A 20,071-nucleotide genomic window follows, 5' to 3' on the forward strand; every position below is an offset into this window, starting at 1 on the left:
CAGTGTTCCTTTGTTAAAATATTCATGGATGCTTGGACTTTACGATAGAAAATGAAATACTACATCAACGGCAGAAAACCGTCGCCTTGCTGTTTCAAGCGCAACCTCCTGGCAGCATTCAAGAAATCAAACGGCAATAGCAACGAAACGCTCCACTAGATGGGATTCACGTCTCGGTTCGAACGCTCGTGTAGTAGGGCAACGTGGTTCTGTAAACGTTTTAGTAGGGTGCCTAAATGGACGCGAGTCTCGGCCGTGCAGCAGCGCTCTGGCATCGAGACACCCGACTTGGAACAGTGGAACGCGGTAAATTTAAATTGACTTGCGTGAACCTCTAGCGTGTTATCTTGGGAGGAACGAGACGTGAGAGGAACAGCATGAGAGGTGAGTGGGAAAGACAAGGGAGGCCTTTACTTGGCAGGAGCGCTAGTCGACTATCGTCTTTTTTCGACATTTGCAACGAAACGAGCTGATACGCGGTCATTTTACTTGGCAGGGGCGCCAGTCGACTTTGGTCTTTCGTGGACGTTTGCAACGAGTGGAGCAGATAAGAGGTCATTTTTTCCCTATTTTGTCTTTCACGGCAGCAGGTTTGCAGGGGGGTATTGCTGGTGTGTTATTTCCCGCGTAAAACTGCTGTAAGAACTTACAAATTATTTTTGAGGGCATGTTGTAGAATCCCCAGTGCTTAAACATCAACAAGGCCTTTGCTGTTGTTACCTTCGCTGTTCGGCAGCTGGACGATGCATTCTTAACCATTCTTAACCATGCCGCCGACATGGGTGGCACAAATAGACAAGGTCGACGTAATGCGTGCTTCTTCCAAATCTTTTTTGTACACATAAACAAAACATGCAAACATGAAAGTTCACCCGCTTCGAAATCGAAACAATTACTTGCATGCAACATGCGGCTTCCCAAACTTAAGATTTTCAACGTAGAATAAACTAGTGTAAAGTAGCGCTCGCCCCACCTCTCTCCAATAAGATTTCTGTCACATCCACAATTGCAGTGTTTACCTCAGTCGGATTGCCCTGACGTAAAAAATGCTGACAGGGTATAATCTGTGTTCATTAGCAATGACGTACGTCCCGCTGTACCTAATTCGTTTTGACTACATATTCCGCTCGCCAAGTGGCCTCAGTAAGCGAGCGTGCACATCTCCGCAGTGACATTGAACATATACACCCAGAACGAAGCAATTGGTTGCCATGAGCACCGACCGCGCAAGTGTCAGCGCCTTCGTGATTATCTGCGAGCCACTCACAATTGTCCCAGCACCTGCCTTGAGCAACTGATGGCCTCACCCTTCCCACAACCCAGCTGCTTGTCCACGTGCGGCTATGGTCGGCGATCTGTTCCGTAGGCTTTTATTTCTCGCGATAAGAAAGTAATGTCTCCACCGTACGCTGATTTGTGGCGTAATATATCCATGAGGCACGCGTGTAGTAAAGTTGTGAGGGTAGCCGAAACCCGAAGTTTCCAATCGAGACCCTGTGGTTGACTCAAACTAAAGGCCCATGCACAGAAACTTCTAGGTGAGTCTTAAAAAGCATGGAACAACGTTCTGAATGCATTCTGTTACCGTCGCGTTCGAGGAGGGCTGGGTCGATAGCGGTAGGGTGGCGTTTATTTTACGAATAAAGTGCGGTGGCCGCAAGAAGCGATTGGGAATGTGAATGGTCCTCACAGTGATTACGAAAAGCTCGAAAGCATGTAGAATATATGTGGGCTAGGATTGAGACTGATGTTTAAAATATTATTGTAAAACTAACTCACTAAAGCCGGGGAGCACAAGCTTTATTACAGGTTTGGGTCCTCTGCCCATAGGCGATTTAATATTCTCACGTTTTTAGAGGTAAAACGCCCTAAACGAAAGTTTATTAGCTATTTTCTTTTGCTTGACGTTGCAGTGACAGCACAAGTAGAGCGTGCTTATATTTAAAAAGTACCATTTATCCTTTATTAAGTTAATTCTATAATTTATATCTTAGTAACCACAACAACTTACAGGCTTCTTAAGTTCATCGAGTAACGAAGGGTAGGCGCAGAATGATTGACAAAGGCATTAAAACCGGGTCAAACGCAAAGCGTCAAAACAACAATTCTGGCGGTTAGGGTAATAATAAATTATGCAGGAAGATATGTTAACAAAAAATACGGTCAGGCAAGAGCGACAAAACGGCAAAAAAAGTTTTGGAAATGCTGAGGCTCGAACCCATTAGCAGATCCGACACCAGACAACCTTACCAAGCCATGGCTGCCAACATTACCACGTATTGCATGCCAGCGCATCGAAAAAAAAAAAACGCCCGTATGTTCCGTCAGGGCAGTTCCTGATACCGTTTCGCCCCTTTCTCGTTGCCCAGAAAAACGATAACCTTTCGCGACCAGTTTCGTCTATGCCAATCTTTGAGGTTTAAATCAACGCTTGTGCTCGCAATAAACACAGCTTTCTTTTATCCGATTGGGAATGACTCTTAATCTAATCTTAATTTAAAGCTTAAAAAGTAGGCGGATACTAAGAAGAATATTGACCTCGTCCGCGCGTGCGGCAAGCCAGCATCGGTATTTGGGGCCTGGATGTGACAAGGCAAAAACGCACAAAAGCCTGCTTATTAAGCACGGTATATACACATTGTTTGGTGCCCGAAGTTGGGGTGCCCTGGTCATCTATTATTCAGTCCGTGACTTTGTCCGTCTGTTGCAGTCGCTGGCTCAGAACCCCGCCGACACGATGAGAAATATTTGATATCCTCCTCCATCACCATATGTACTTGTTTACAACTGCTTTGCTTGACTTCACTTTCGCAAAGCGGAATGGTGACCAATTTTTGAATGCGTCAATATTCCTACCTCAACAAAAAACACTTCTCTGTCCGCGCTTCAAACAGGTGTGTCCGTAGTCTACAGCCTAATCACATGCAACAGACACTCGATACAACATGACGCAAACACTTTCGCCAACTCTACAAACAACATTCCACTCCACCCGTCGTTGTGTTTGGGTGACTGACGATGCCATGTTTACTGTCAAACCTGTTTTGACAGGCGAATATTTAAACACAGTCGGCCAAACTCTACGAAAACAAAACCACCCAAACACGCCTTCAGTGAACCTTAATCCAGAGACACTTGCTACACGCTCGGCAAAACAAAAGAACAGAAACAGCAGGATGAACACAAGGCAAGTGGAAAGGGCGGATGGTTCGTTTTCCCGTCCCCCTTTCACGGACGAGTCAGTCGGGAGAGACGTATCGAGGTTTCAAGAACAGCAGCCGAGAACAGAGAAAGAAGTGTGCTTGTGGCGCCCAAAAACTATATTGCGGTGGAACGGAGTTCCATGGCTTGGTACAGAGGCAACCGCTGAGATAGATGTAGTAGCACTAAATGGAAGTAAGAGAGGAGCAACCGCAGAGGAGTTCAAGCGCTTCCCGCTGGGATGCTCTTTTCAAGGCAGGGATGCGGGGCAGAACGCATGTCCGCGCTCTCTCCCTCACGCGCCGGCGCCTTAACGCAAACAAGGCAGTCTTCGATATGGATCGAGCGGGGTGCATCGCCGGTTCCGCGAATGCTTTCGCCGCCCGCTTCCCGCCCGCAGAACGCCGACGCGCAGTGAAAGAAGCGGCGGGCCGCAGCTGTTCTTCCCCCCCCAAAAAAAGCCGCAGAAATATGCCCTCGCAAGACTGCGCACGGCAGCGTCAGCTGGTCGCCAATGCCGCCACCTCGCTACCACCTCTTCCACCACCGTACTCCTTTTTTGTTATTTTAACAGCGAAGCTGTTTAGCAGATCGTAATTTTTCGTGTCCGCAGTTAAAAATAGTAAGAAAATGCCGAGCATACCTACTCGCGATATAGGCCAAGACCGGCCAAAACGAGCATGCCAACTTAGAGAGATTGGCAAAGATTACCCCCCCCCCCCCCCAAAAAAAAAAAAAAAAAAAAAAGCTCAACTTTCGCCGTAATCGGGGCAACACTGGCTCGGAACGAGAAAGACTCCCGCGTCCGCCGTAATTGTGACAACACTTCTAGGAGCAAGAAAGCCACGTCGTAGCGTACGCCCCTCCAAGTTGATGTCTAATAATTATCCGTTCCAAAAAATTGAAGCGAGGTCAGTAAATCGGCTGCAAGCGTGGACTTAAACCTTCGTGATGGTCGTGAGGGTTGCGTACAGCTTAGCTACCTTCAAGTCTTACGCGTTAGTCTGAACTTCCGTCATTTTTGAACAAAAAAACTTCCTTGCCTTTTCAGCCAGGCTAGTTTGACGTTCACATTTCTGACCCTGACTCATTCGCATCCGTGCACTATTATTTCTCCGTTTTCTCCTACTTCTCTTCCCTTCTGGCGAGGGAGGAGGAGCGTACGGAAGCACTGCTTGTCGTAGCCTGTACATTTTGTCTTTTCCTTCACGGCGTGATTCGCGAAGCTCTTCGCTCTGACTTTTACGCTGTGTAAAATTTTCACACTACGTCATCTCTGCTTCCCCTCTTGTGTGCATACTTTCCCCTCGTAGTACGAAAGCGCTACGCAGGCGAATCGCGCCATGTACACGCATGGGTCTTCCAAAGTGTTTTTTCTGGTGAGTGCCATGAAAATATTTTTTTTCTTATTTGCAAATAAAAACATGCGGTCTGCTTTTGCGCCTTGGAGCAGATTTGTCCATGGGGATCTTTGGGCCAGATGCTGAGTAAGTCAGCACTAATACGACGACTGTTCTGGCTACTCGGCCTTGTACGTCGCATATCCGTATCCACTTTTACATTAGGATGCCACAGTACGCGAACATGCGGCGTTGCTCTGACCGAGTGATGGTTATACAAAATGTCAGTGGCGGAAAGAGGTTAAACGTAAATAAAGGAAAACCGTGCAAATTTGGGTCTCGGTTTTGAACCAGGTGCCTACGGAGTCTGAGTCAAACACGCGCATCCCACAGTGCGGATGATATTGGCTCTAGCTAACTAAAGGTAGATCTAGTGAATGAGCTGTGGCGTTCGATTTAGACATGTGCGATAGAGGGATGGACTGAAGCCCATAGGAGTAATTTGAGCACAATTACTTTAGAAGTAGCGCAAGACACGTTTACGCTTATAGAGTAAATGTAAGGTTAACAAAGGGGTTTGGGCAAGCCACGTGATTAAAGTAACAGAGGAAAAAAAGTCGGAATAGGGACGCAATCACAACCCTATTGATGACAGGTCACAATGACCCCACTATACAAGTTACTGCTTTCCCCGCTGTCTTTACTGCAGAAGACCCTGAAGTATTTACGTCAGCGGCAGCTGTGAAACGTGGTCGCCCACGATAGGGCGCCTCGTAAGAGGAGGCGAAAAACAAAAAAAAAACAATAAATAATGCGCGATGGACAGGAAAAAGCCTGGCGTTCGCTGCACCTGAGGCGACCACTAATCGACACCCCCGTGACCGTTTCGACACGAATATTATACGCCAGACATACAGCCTTTTGATTACGAAGAAATTGTCGGAACGGGAGATGACACAACCCCGACCCACGTACAAATAGACATAGAAGATCCCATAGCTCTAAATAAACAAGTAATGCTTTTCCATTCTTACGTGCGTTCCGACACAAGCGACAGACTTTGCAGAATGTTCAATAACCTACTTTTTCTCTAAACCCGTAATTTATTCGCGCATTCAAACTTCGTGTCTGCATGGCCCTTTTCGTGCCACACCATTCCTGGAAACTTCACCGTTGTGCCACACCTCATTTGGAAACAGACACAAATGTTCTCCACGATCCATGTGAAGTCTCTAAATACGGTGACAACACGTATAACTGATTCTTTCTAAAGAGCCTAAATCATGCACTACTCGGAAACTTCCATCGCACATCACCCAGTACAGGCCCAGTCATTTCTACGAAAAATTACTACCCTGCGATTTGCTGTATTCTATCATGAAAAGTTGTGTATAATCCTTTCGAACGGCTATGTTCGCACAAGCCGCTACGTGTAAAACGTCAGTGTACAAGAGTGTTGTCCATGCTAATTACAACTGCCCAGGGCACCACGAGCATAGGGCTCTTTAGCGTCCTGCCATAGAGCGGCGACGAAGTCATTTATTAGTCTTGAACCTCCACTAACCATGCGAAAGTGAAACAACCGTCGTTAGCATTTAGCGGTCCGTAACCATGATAGGCGCTGCGATACCCGCCCTCCCACCACCCCTTCGAACGATCCCGACCCTCAACTACAGCAACAACATTCAGGCCCAAGTCGGAACGATAATTGCTACTACGAATCTCAGAAATTGTGGAAGTCCGCCATTATCAACTCGCTTCTCCTTTTACAACCACATAAAAATAGTGTGTTGCGTGAGTCACTCTTTTTAAGTTTCCTGCGGTCTTGTCCGAGACCGCTGCTCTCGGGTATCCCTGATATATTTCGATTCTTTCATTTCACCCAAGCAGCTCTTCGCCCTAAATGTCAGTCAGTCTTCAGTGGCTACTTGCAAGTATATTCTGCCAGATTTAAACCCTTTGGCAGTATATTCGATGCCTTTATATACTGCGCATCTAGCGCCCCTAAATTTTCTTGAATTCTATATGAATTTACAGGTCCTGTCAGCTCGCGTTTGTGAAAGACAGTCAGCGAGATAGAGACAGAGAAATCAAAATAACTTTATGCGCCCAGCAGTAGAGATCTTGGGGTTCTCTCGGCAGCATGAGACAGCTGGGATATTTTGGTTCCTGGCGGCTTCTTCAGACATCCGGACAAGTCTTCTTCTAAACGGTCCCAGATTTCGCAAATTGAGTTGGTAGTTTTCGGTTTAGTTTAAGCGATTTTAGTCTAGTTCTTTCACAAACAGAATCCTTCGTTTCATAGCCTGTACTTCCGGTAATCCTTTCTATTAACTTATCCTACCATGCCAAACTATCCTTCTTAACCCCTTGGAAAAAAAATACAACTCGCGCTGGTGCAACGAGCCACGGATGCAGCGCAGGCCCGCGGCCTCCTGGACGAAGGAGGCTGACCACACCCCTTTCCCTACCCCTTGAGCTCAGTAAAGAACGTTTTAAGTGCGAATGCACTTTATAAGCGACCCTGAATTCCGTTGACCGCCGTCCGTCCACATAGCAACAGCTTCGGGTGCGCGCGCTCCTCGTCTTTCTTGGCAACGGGGGGAGATGGCACATACCCACGTGGGAGATTGGCCAGGAATCTCCTCGTCTTCATTGGCAACGGGGGGAGATGGGCGCGCGCTGCCTGGCCGCTGACATGGCACATACCCACGTGGGGGATTGGCCAGGAATCGGGCGTGATAAGGGCTAATGCACCCGCTTAAAGGAGTACTGACACGAAATTTCAAAGCTGAGATCCGCTCTAGCAATCAAGTACAACGACAACACAAATAGGTGTCTGTGCATGGCACATACCCACGTGGGGGATTGGCCAGGAATCGGGCGTGAGAAGGGCTAATGCACCCGCTTAAAGGAGTATTGACACGAAATTTCAAAGCTGAGATCCGCTCTAGCAATCAAGTACAACGACAACACAAATAGGTGTCTGTGAATAAATGTACCGTATAAACCGGATTATAGGTCGAGTGGGAATATAGGTCGACCCCCTACCCTGTGGTGGGAAAAGTTGACAAAAAAAATAATTCGGCACAGAAGCGCACTCACAATGTCTATATTTATTTTCGACGCCCGTCTGTTACTGCCACTCACTATGCCTGCCGAAGTCACTCGTCCGAGCTCTCAGAGTCGTCCAAGGATGACTGCTTCGCAGTCATCTTCCATGTCACCGGGCGCGTTGCTGATGAAGCACTTCCTGAACGCTCGTGTAACCATGTCGTCGGGCAGCGACTGCCAAGAGGAGGACACCCAGCTTGACACGGTCGCAACCGGCCCGTATAGGTCTTTTTGTTGTCGCCGGCTATCCACTCATTGTACAGTTCGCGGAGCCCGTCCGCGCATGGCCTCCGGAGCGATCGTGAGCGAAGTTCCCGGACGAAGTCCGCCACTTTGTTCTCCAACTCGGGGTGGACCGCTTGGCGTCCACGGAACGATCAGTTTCGGGGGGTGCACGCGCACAGCTTGGCTTTTTGGCTCCCCCAGTACCGCACACTTTTCTCCGAACCGCCTAACTGGCGTTGCGCCGCCATATTCCCATTCTGCTCGGTGACTCAATCGCCGTCAGCTTAAACGCCGCGGTGAACTGGCGTCAACTGCCGCCACTCATCTCGGAACAGAGACGTACAGAAATGTATGCACGCACGCGTAATAGACGAGTAAAAGACGAAAAACTAGAGAAAAGCGAAATCAAATAAAAGCCTGATAGTGCGAGAGAGCAGTCCGACACGAATGGCAATGGCGACGGACTGCGCTTGCACATTGTTGCCAGACAACGATTTACATTCTGCCAATGACCGCTATATAAGACGAGGGGTGACTTTTGTGCGGATTTTTTTGGAAAAAAACTCGACCTATATTCCGGTTTATACGGTATCTTTCTTTCTTTGTAGTTGTGTGTGTGTGTGTGTGATCTCTCTTTCGCAAACATTACCGAACCGCGCAAATTCAACTCCTGCATTCGCACTTTCACATTCTTCCCCACGGGGAAATGCGGGGAAATTTTTTCACCACCACCACGGTGTCGAACCGGAGCCTAACCGAACGGAAAATTTCAACTGAACGGGTACTTTTTCTATGACTGAACCAGAACCAGAACCGTTATTTTTTGAGCACGCTCAATCTAACTGAAAGTGAATTGAAAAAGAAAATAGCAGTTACCGGTTCACAACAAAAAGGTTCGGAAATCCGTTGTTGGTACTGCGCGGTCTATGCCATTTTCTACTTTCTCTTTCACACACCGCCAACTGCATGTTTGCTCACACACTTGTTCTCCTTCAGATCAATCCCAACACTATAGACGCTTTCTTTGTGGTCGCAATACGAGTAAAACGATGCGCACCAACTTGCAGCGGCAGGGTGCTGGTGGCCGCGCGAAAACATCGCAAGTTTGACCATACAAGCCGTCACTTTCTCGGCAGCCTTCAGGCGATATAAAACATCTCGTTGGCCCTTTCCCCACTGCGACTGTGTAGAGCAGTTAGAACTTCGAAACGTGGAAGAAACCCCCATTTTAAATGTGCATGGTTGCTGCATTTAACAATTTATTTAAAAAGATCGCCCACCGGGAAAGTGGAAATACTTGACAAGTGCGACTCGCACGAGTTGCTTAGTGGCTAAGGCGTTGTGCTGCTGAGCCCAACGATGCGGGTTCGATTACCGGATGCGGTGGCCGCTTTTGTGATGGAGGCGAAAAGCGAAAACGCACGTGTGTTCTAGATTTCGGTGCACTTTAAAGATCACCAGGTGGTGAAAATTAATCCGGAGCCCTCCACTACGGCGCGCCTCATCGCCTGTGTAGTGCCGGCGCGTTAAACTTCAAAATCAATCAATCAATCACAAGGACGCGGGTTCGATCACGGCCCCCAGCGACCATTTTGCTGATGAGGACAAAAACCGAAAAGGTTATGTATTCAGGTTTCTATGCACTTTAAAGATTTCGAGGCCGATTGTACTGTAACACACGGTCCGCCTCCTAACACTATCGTGGTTGGGGAAAGCAAATTCGCCAGTATTTTTTGGCAAGTTTTCCAACGGGTAAACCAAAAAGAAAGATCCATCCTGTAGTCTTAAATTATTCCACGAAGAGTGACTACATAAAAAGTTTCTGTGTTTTTTCTGCCTCGATCCATCAAATGAGCCAAAACAGCAAAAAGTAGATTTTGCTGTTGACGACCCTTCTTTCGTACAACCTTGTACGGGCAAATGCGTCATAACTGAGGAGACAGAGAGTGCAGTAGTGCCTGGTATAATCGCCATCTTTTCAGGACGCGTATAGCGGACACGTTTGTGTTATTCACGAATTTAAGCACAATATAACAGATATTGCAGATATAGCACAGTAATGTGTTGGCCAATAATACCCACTCTATTCTTTTGCGAGAAACTCTATCCCACAAACCCGTATGCACTACGTATTACGTATCTGAAGAAAAATGTAAATGGCATATATCGTAAGGCAGGCCTGTTACGCACTGTTCCATCTGCCCAGCATCTTTTCTGCCTGTGGTGCGGTTTTGTCCGCTTCATTTCTAGTTTGTTTTCAGGGCTATACTACAATCACTAGTCTTACTCAATACTCAGCTGCCACTGCTACTAGTTCCGAGAGAGGACTACAGCTGTCGAAAAATAGAAGAGCGTCGCCCCAAAAGAGTTCCACCTCATGCCTCACATGTCAATTACCCTTTTAATTTGTAATCGTATAATCTGGTATGAGATTCCGTGATGTAGCGGAGGAAACGATGGCAAGGTACCCTGGAACGGAGGCGTTCGTGATAACTATCTCAGAACGCATTCCGGTGATTAGAACAATAATGGAGCGGGTGAGCGTTAAGTACTCTCACAGATATTTGGCTTACACCCTCCAGAAGGGGACTGCTAAGAAAATATTCTAGATCACCAAACAACAAAACTTATATGTAGCATATACGTGGCTGCTGTAAGATCTTTTGCTCATGCTACAACTGACCGGAAAAAAAATGGCCGCATATCTGCTCCTTACGCTGCTGATGTCGACGAAAGAAGATAGTTGACTGGCGCAGTTGTCAAGTAAATGTCTACCTTCTCTTTCCCGCTCACCTCTCATGCTGTTCCTCTCCTGTCTCGTTCCTCCCAAAATAACATGCTAGAGGTTTGCTCCAGCCAATTTAAATTTACCGCGTTCCACTGCTCCAAGTCGGGTGCCTCGATGCCAGCGCTGCCGTTCGGCGGAAATGCGCGTGAATCGAGGCACCCTACTACAACGTTTATAGAACCACTTTGTCCTGCTCCACGAGCGTTCCAAGCGGAACGTGAACCCTATGTAGTGGAACATTTCGTTGCTGTTGCAGTTTGATTTCTTACATTCCGGCAGGAGCTAGAGCAGCGCGGGCAGCAGCAGACGACGGTTCTCTGCAGTTGATGTAGTATGTCATTTGCTATTGCAATAACCGAGCATGCATAAATATTTAAATAAATGAACACTGCAAATATCACTTATGTATTGATTTTCTGCCGTATATTTACGTAATGTCTTAATCTTGTTCAACGATGTTGATAAGTATGAACATTGACACCGGACTTAGATGTTTATATTTGGCTGTGGGTATAAAAGACTATTACTCAGCGTCTGTTTCACTTAGCCGGTTGGCTGAATTGAGTCACAGACAGGTGGACAGACACACAGACACACCAAAATTTCTGTGTTTAAGTGGCCTAAGAAAGGCTATCATCTCTGAAAGTACACCGCTGGTGTTTAGACATGCCTTTTGCTAATGTACGGAGGTGACGCTCCAGAATCCCGGTCTAACTTACGGTTATAACGGACAGTGCGGTGGGCAATTCTATTGAATGAATCACGATTTCAACAAAAAATAGACCGATCGACAGTATATTCCCCAGTCTTGTCTCTGGGCGGTGGCTTTATGAACTCCCTTTGACAACGGAAGCGCTCAGAGGGAAAAAATGGATGGTAAGTCGTTAATACCTGCTTTGTTAAGGTCTGAGCTAATTGCTTACGCTTGTCCTTGAAGTTGAATAGTTATGGGGACAAACAGTATTTTGAATGAACCAGAATTATATTTTGTTTTTACGGTCACTTTAAACTACAGAAGTTTCTGCACATCGCTAATAATTTACCTGACCGAACCAGTTCAGAAACCGGTTCGTACGTGATTTAGTCGAATCGCAACTCAACCGAAAGGAAATGGATCCATAATCGATACGGTATTTTTTTTTCGGTTTGACGTTGCTAAAAAGCTGGCAGGATCCTAGCGCACCACCTTTTTATTCTGGTTTACATCGGTCCAGTTTTCTTCCTTCATGGCTTCACACTGTCGCATTCCATCCTTGTCTGCCCTCTGTTACCACTTCCCTCCCGTGATTAATTATACGCCCCCACTTCGCATAAGCGTCTATACCCGCTTTTCGAAGTTTGCCGCTAGACAGGAAGCCGGCCGACGTAAGACTGTCTTGGTGAGCCCTGTAAAAGAAGGGAATGGGCACAGACAGCCCTCGCGACGCCCACCCAGCCCCCCTACGTCTCTCGGGGGACACATCCGACGTCTTCCCTTCAGGTGGGCTCCTACTTCTCCTGCAGCGTCTGCTGCTTATTGATCGCACTAGTCCCTCCACAGACTTGTGGTCAGCCACTCGCAGGACCTGTGGCTTGTCTCCACCCTCAATTATTGCGTGAAAGGTCACGGCGACACGAGACGCGAGTTAGCCTTGTGCCGAGACTCCCCGCCTGCATCAAGGTGCTGTCGCGAGGCCGAGCGCCTCCTCCTTTTCTCCTGCTCATTTTTGTGTTGCGCGTTCGCCGCCGGTCCGGATCCAAGATGGCCAGTTGCCGCGACGCAAGAATGAGCACTTTACTCGAGGTGTGGTTAAACGACGTTTTCAATGCTGCGTGTATTTGTAGGCGTCTACGCGGATCTAACCTTAACCAGCAGCGTTAAGGACCTTGTGGAGCAAAAAGCCGCCGTCGTGGACGGCGCTGATCATGAGGGGAAAATCCCGTAGCGCCACCTTGCGGCATTCACTGATACACATGGGATGGGAAGGCGCTGCCCGAACAGGTGGCGTGCGAGCAGTAGCAGTAAGTGCTGACTGCTTGCGGGCGGCTGTAGGCGTTAGGATGGTAGGAGGACGGCGGCGTTAACGTGTAAAATGCTGTAGCGCGCGCTATCTCTTGTGAGACGTGTGATGGAGATAAAGAGAGAGAGAGAGAGAGAGAGAGAGAGAGAGAGAGAGAGAGAGAGTGAGAGAGAGAGTGAGAGAGAGAGAGAGAGAGAGAGCGAGAGAGAGAGAGAGAGAGAGAGAGAGAGAGAGAGAGAGAGAGAGAGAGAGAGGGGGGGGGGGAGAGGGGGGAGAGGGGGAGGCATTTTGACAGGACATTGTGTAGTCTGCATCACCTAGTATGAAAACGCTGTCGTATTCCACCCCGAAAGGTGAAGCTTAAGTGTTCTCCAATTTCTTTGCATCATAGTGTCTTGGGGTGCTTGTTCTGTTGTTGTTGACGCCTACACCTTATTCCATTTCATTCTCTGCTTCTCAATCATTACAGCGAAGCTGTTCACCACTAGCCTGCGAATACACCAGCGGCATGCGTTCCCATGGGTTGTATCATGAGGGACCTAAGTCCGTATCAGAGACAAAAGCGCCTTGCGGCGAAGTATCCTTTATCGCGAGTGCTCTGACGAAAATAACTGTGACTGTTGTTTTATGAAAACTACCCTCAAAATATCTGAAATTTGGTTACTAAGACGACTCTATCGTTATGTAGAATTTATATTACTTGTAATAATTAGTTCGCTGGGAAATTGTAAACCTTACAGAATTCCTGTCCTCGGTCAACATATGGACATGTACTGGGCGACTGTGGTTGCAGAACACGGCTGGAATTATCGTTTTAACGAAACTATCCCATCCCGCTAAACCTTATCTGACAACTAGCCGTGACCTTATACTTCCGTGACTCTATAATTACTCTATACGTCCTGGGACTTTCCTTACTTTTCATAAACATGTTCTCCAAAGTGATGATGTAAATGTTATGAAATTACCTTCCTCAGCTTCTACAGGAGAAGACCACACTCTCATATTTCTCTGCTAAGATACATCTCTAGTGCTTCTAAGTTTCATAAAGCTGATAAAGCAACAAATATTCTTAACCGCAGAATACACATAAAACGTGCGCCCCTTAGACTGCCTTCAGGTATATCGTGTTTTGTTACGTGCACTCGTTCATCCGTTCTCTCCAATCGACTTCACGAATTTGGGAGCACAATGACAGCTTCGCTGTCATTTCGCCTTCAGCGGTGGGTGGATTGGCTTCTTTTTTTCATTTTGAAAAAGTAATTTTACATCACTACCTTTTCAATCGAGTTTTTCTTTTTCTTATAAAGGCGAGCTTCAACCGTATGAGCATTTTTTTTATTGAAGCACGCAGATTATAAAACTGCCATAGCAGTGATATAAATAGTTATAAAAGCCAGTTATAAAAGGCGGTATAGCCCTGTTATAAAACAACAGAGCTATACCTCCTTCCAATTTCCGAGCCCTATTATTTCCGAGGTGAACAGTCAACGATCGGCTAGACGGCCAACCTGATTGCTTTGTCAGTCTTGATACACTAATAACCACCAAATTACCCATAATTTGCTCAACTGAGGAGTTTTGCCTCATTGCGTGACCAATCCATGTTGTTCACGTAAAAGATCAACAGAAAACGAGTTAGAGGCCGACAGCTTATTTGTGCCGCCTTGGAAGCAGAGGGCGCTGTGTTCAATCCTTCTAATTCCGGAAATGACAAAAGCATTACTTGTTTTTCATTCCTGGGGTCCGCAAAGTACTTCTCTGGTACCAGAGTGTGTCTCCGATTTCCCCGTGATATCCGCGACGCCACTACTGCAACAGACACAGACGAAAAAAAAAATTCCTTATAATTCACTATCTACAGCCACTGGCGTGTAAAACAACCAAATGCGGAACAATCCCGGCCCTGTGTCGGTGATACCCGGAACCCCGTAAACGTTGCACCAAGCGACTGCGTTCCTGTGGTGACCAATGCACTCAAATAGGCTGTTACTCGTTGTCTCCCCTCACTCCTTCAATTACATATCTATGCTCATTGCTTTTTTTCCCCGTTAAATGGTGGATAACAGTGAAGAATTGTGAGAAAGAATGAAACTCTGCCCTTATCTTGTACCAGGGAAACTGTTTTCTTGCAGAAGTACCCTCTATCGGCAAGACGACATTAAGATACAAAATCACAAAAAAAGCGGGAGGGGTTAAAAAAGGGTGAAAGAAGGAGCTGTAAATACGCGCGGCAACGACGTAATTCATCGTCATCCACTACTAATTGGGGCCACGACAGGGCCTATATGACAGGGCCTCGGCGGTCATAAATCAAAGCTTTCCCTCATCGAGCAAGGCCGCAGCGGGCCTAATGGCGCGTCCTCCATCTTCCTGATGGCGTGCCGCGTTTGCCATTCTTGATAACCCGTCACGCAACCTGTCATTGGCTTGCTCACGAGAGAGAAGGAAGATACTATGCATTTGCGACTCCTTCCATCAAGCTGCCTGGTTGCGTACGAAAGGTTAGCCGTTTAGCCCGCCGTACGCGTCGACCAGGTTTGTTCAACGCCTCCTTGATGGCAGGAAATCATCCGCAAATGTATCTTTACCTTTGTTTTCTGGTAAAACGATTGGCATATTTCACGTTAGTGTCGTGATATTTTCCACCTCGACCAACAATACAAGTGACGTGCCTGTCGTTCACATGACAGTGGTAACAAAGCGCGAGGCTGCGTTATTTCTGGTCTGATTAGCTCATCATTCTGCGTAGCAGGGCTACGATGTTACCAAAACGTCAGTAACAGACTCCGAGGGTAGGCGATCAAGCTTACAGGGCTCTGGAGGGGTCATAATCTCGAAGGTACGTTGTCAACCGTGTTGGAGAAGTTACGCCGGCATTTATTACCCTAACCCAATTATGACAAGAAGATTGTAAGTAGAAGCTTGCTCAGAAAGAATTTATCGACCTAGTTTTCCGTACGCAATTGTTTGTTGCGTAGATTATGGGGCACAAAATGCCTGGAAAAGTACCACTGCATGCCTGATTAAATAAATGTTCCAGTTGGACTCATTAGCGACAAATGTGAAGTAGGCCAAAGTTGAAGGCTGTGTGTTATTGTATACCTACTGCGGATATTTAATGAGCAACGATATCTCCCCACGCGAGTTTTGGTGTTTTTCTCCATCCAACAGCAGCCGTAGCAGGGAACCGAACTCGCGTCATCTTCGTGCTTATTAGCACAACTACCTGCCCACTAAGCCAGCGTGGATTGTGGATCGTCTTAAATGTAAAATAAGGCTAATAAAGGATTAACGGAGTGTGTTAGCAACAAAAACCTCAATGGGACGAACAAAATAACAGTCCATCACCTCAAGGGTATGTGACCTGCAAAGCCAGCTGTTGCAGTACGATTTTGCAAGTAGGATGGTTTTCCAAAGACGATAGTACCACATATGATGCGCCCAAAGGTTGTCGCTGTGAGCAAGGTCCCATTGGCGTGATCGTATGCAGGCATTAATTGCAAATAAAGGTACAAAAAAAAGAAACTAAAACCCAAAATAAAAATGAAAATCTAGACTGTCCCCTTCGAAAGGTGGCCAGAGTATTTACTTGCTGCGGTAGAGCATCAATGGCAATTTAAGTCGTAAAAAATGGGCGCGTATCTGCTCCTTTCGTTGCAAATGTCAACAAAACGCGATAGTCCACTAGCGCCCCTGCCTTGTAAACCCCTTCCTTCTCTTATCCGCTCACCTCTCATGCTGTTTCTACCACGTCTCGTTCGTCCCAAGATAGCACGCTAGAGGTTTGCTCAAGTAAATTTAAAGTTACCGCGTTCTGGTGCTCCAGGACGGGTGCCTCGATGCCAGCGCTGCCGTACGGTGGAGACGCGCGTAATTCGAGGCACCCTACAACAATGTTTATTGAACCACGTTGCCCTGCTCAACGTGAATTCTAAGCGGAGCGTGGAACCTATCTAGTGGAAGCGTTTGTTACTGTTGCCGTTTGATTTCTTAAATTTCTGCCAGGAACTATAGTTGCGCGGGCAACAGCAGGCGAGGATTTTCCGCAGTCGATGTACTATTTCGTTTGATATCCTAAACACCAAGCAAAAAATAATTTTTTAATGAAGGAACGCCCAAAATATCTCATGTATTATTTCCAGCCTTACATTTGCGTAATGCTTTGTTCTTGTTAGACAATGTTGACGAGCATAAAGATAGTGACCGGACTCAGATGTTTTGATTTGGCTGTGGCTATATAACGGTATTACGCAGATTCAGTTTCACTTTGGCCAGGTGGCTGAATCGAGTCAAAGACAGACAGACAGACATACAAAAAGGCACGCAAACAGACCCAAATTTCTGCGTTTAGGTAGCCCAAAAAATATTATCGAGCTTTTACTATATCGACCAACCAGTCGAGGGCGGCGCACAGATAAGACCCCTCCGGAAGTCCATCTCTTCGCTGGTGGTGGAACCCAACGCATCCCCATAGTCACAAGCATACGGGTTCTTGGCCTTCGCATACAGGCGAACGGACACAATTCCGAAACCATCCTCTCTCTCAAAAAGAAGGTCTCTCAAATCACCCGACTCATCTCCCGCATTGCAAACCGCCATCACGGCATGAAGGAACTCAATCTAGTACGATTAGTTGAAACTTTTGTTGTAAGCAGGATAACGTATGTCACTCCGTTCTTAGACCTTAAAAAGGACGAAGAACACAAAATCGACGCTCTCATTAGGCGAGCTTACAAGCAAGCTATCGGGATACCGCTTACCGCATCGACCGAACGCTTCGAGGCACTTGGGCTACACAATACGCTAAGCGAACTCATCGAAGCTCAACGCTTAGCGCAACGAGAACGACTTACGTACAGCGCGACTGGACGGCACATCCTCGACTCTACTGGCATCACTTACCCGAGTACTGCCCCAACCAAGGTCCCACTTCAACCAGCCATAAGAGAAGGCATATCCATACCACCCATTCCAAAAAACATGGATCCCGTGCACAATCTGGAACGAAGACACGCGCGGGCCAAAGCCCTCCACAAACAGTACGAAAAATCAGAGAACGTGGCTTACGTGGACGCAGCCGATTACGAAGGCCGCGACGCCATGGCATTAGTGGTAGTCGATCGGCAGGGAAATTCCATAGCTTCCGGCTCGATTCGCACGAAGGAACCGGAAGTGGGAGAAGAGGCGGCCATAGCACTGGCAATGACGGCCTCCGCAAATATCAAATATGTCATCAGTGATTCTAAATCTGCCATTATAAATTTTTCGAGAGGGCGGATCTCCCCAGATGCGTCTGCAATTCTCACATCTGGCTTCCGTCGCGATGCGCGGACCGGCAAAATCTACCTGATATGGGCACCTGCCCACTCCGGCCTGGCCGGGAACGAGTGCGCGCACGATGCTGCTCGAGGATTCACCGACCGAGCTGACATCGACCCTAACACCCCATTCGCCCATTCGCTCCGATGGTCGGGCAGGGATCGGCTCGTGTCCTACAGGGACATAAAAAATCACTATCGTCTGGAACGGGCCCGTTTCCCCCCCGCTCACCCGTCACTCAACAAGAGGCAATCCGTCGTATGGCGGCTACTGCAAACAAACTCATATCCAAACCCGGTTATGTATAGCTACTGCTATCCAGGGCAACATTCGGATAAATGCCATAAATGTAAAGAAAGGGCAGATCTAGCACATATGCTATGGGCCTGCCCGCAGGCGGCTATACCCGCGCGCAGAATCACTCGGGCGGAGCAATGGGAGAGCGTGTTGCTCAGCCACGACCCAGCGGATCAAGTCTGGGCCGTCCAGCTGGCCGAAGACGCTGCTAGAGCCCAAGGGCTCTTGGCCGACGCCTAGGATCACCAGCCTCTCCCAATAAAGTTATTTCTCTCTCTCTCTCTCTTTAATAACAGTATTGGCAAGAAACAGTAGGACTTGCAAAAACCGGCACTCGCCTCTGCAGCTTCACGCGCCTCGATACTGGCACACCTCCGCTTGGGCTACAAATACCGTTCTTGCAATATAAGATATGTGCGTTATCTACACAGATAGGCCGTACGCGGGAATATGGTACAAATATAGTGAAAACGGGAGTATAGGCCAAATAAGACAAGCTTTTCAGATGTACACTTAGCAACGCATTAGGCTCGATGGTTTTGTGCTCAATGTAAATTGATCCAATTGTGGAGGACTTTGTCTGCAGCAACAAGGATTGTCTTTTTTGTAGCTTTCTCTTATTTTCGCTGATTCTACAAGCCATGGTCAATTTTTCCGGTGCCTCCTAGTCTTCAAAGAGACCATACAATATCGATAAAAATCTGGTAAAATGAGTAAATATAGATTCCCCGTTCGGAAGCAGTGGATCATGTGTTCAATTCCCGGAACTTCTAAATACGCAAAAACATTCCGTGTGTGCGATACGGGCTCATGACGTATGGCCCGTGATGCCAGCAACTAACACAGGCTATGGTATTGGTGACAGGCACATGACGACAGACACAAGCTTCCGCCTAATCCACGCTGATAGAAGTTATCCCTCTCACTTTAAAAAACAAGAATCTGAAGAAGCGCGAGCCAGCCCTGGATGGCATATGGAATTGCCACAACGGAAAGCAACGGGTTGCCATGAAAAAAAAGACCCGAAGAATGACACCATGGTAGCATGTAAATAACGGTGATATGATGTCTTACGTAAAGCAGTCCCATCTTAGTTGAAAAAAGGAGGGCGTGACTAGCTACGCCAAGCGTTCCTAGACAGGTCTAGTTGTTCTCGTGTGGATAGTTCGTGAGGAGTCTTCTTTTCCTCCTTTCAAAAACGATATGTTGGCGGCTTGCTTAGCTTACCTTTTAATTAATTTTAATAACCTTTCGATTTCGATGCCCTGAGTTAAACTATTTTTCTTAACCATTGACGGCATGCTTAGAGCTAGCTGCTAAGTTATCTTTCGCCACAAGTGAGGTGTTGCTTTCTGCTAAACTCAAAACGTTTCTGTCACGAAAGCCACCAAAGAAGCGGTTTTCAATAGCAACAAAGCTCACAAAAGTTTTTCGCCGGGCCTGCCTGATGCTGTTAAGTGCTTCCTTTGATTTCCGTTTATTGAAATGCTCGTCAATGGTGGGTGCGTTCGTGCACAATCGGTATTTAGCTTCTTACCGCCCAGTTATTGACTCCAAGCGTTGGCAAGTGGGAAGTTTCACTCCACGTTTGCGAGACCAGTGGTTACGATTTTCCAGCATTTATGTTTAACAGAAATAGAGCTGCTCAGACCCAAATTGCGGGATCTCCCGGGGGCGAGTGAACATCCAGAAGAAATTGGAATATTGCCGATTTGTTGCTCAGTTTATTCAGAATATTCGCTCCAAAGTGTGGTTTGATTTGCAGAAACGCGCCTATTTGGAGC

This window comes from Haemaphysalis longicornis, unplaced genomic scaffold (assembly GCF_048455015.1).
Source record: "Haemaphysalis longicornis isolate Haplotype H1 unplaced genomic scaffold, Haemaphysalis longicornis Haplotype H1 scaffold_4, whole genome shotgun sequence".
NCBI classification, from domain to species: domain Eukaryota; kingdom Metazoa; phylum Arthropoda; class Arachnida; order Ixodida; family Ixodidae; genus Haemaphysalis; species Haemaphysalis longicornis.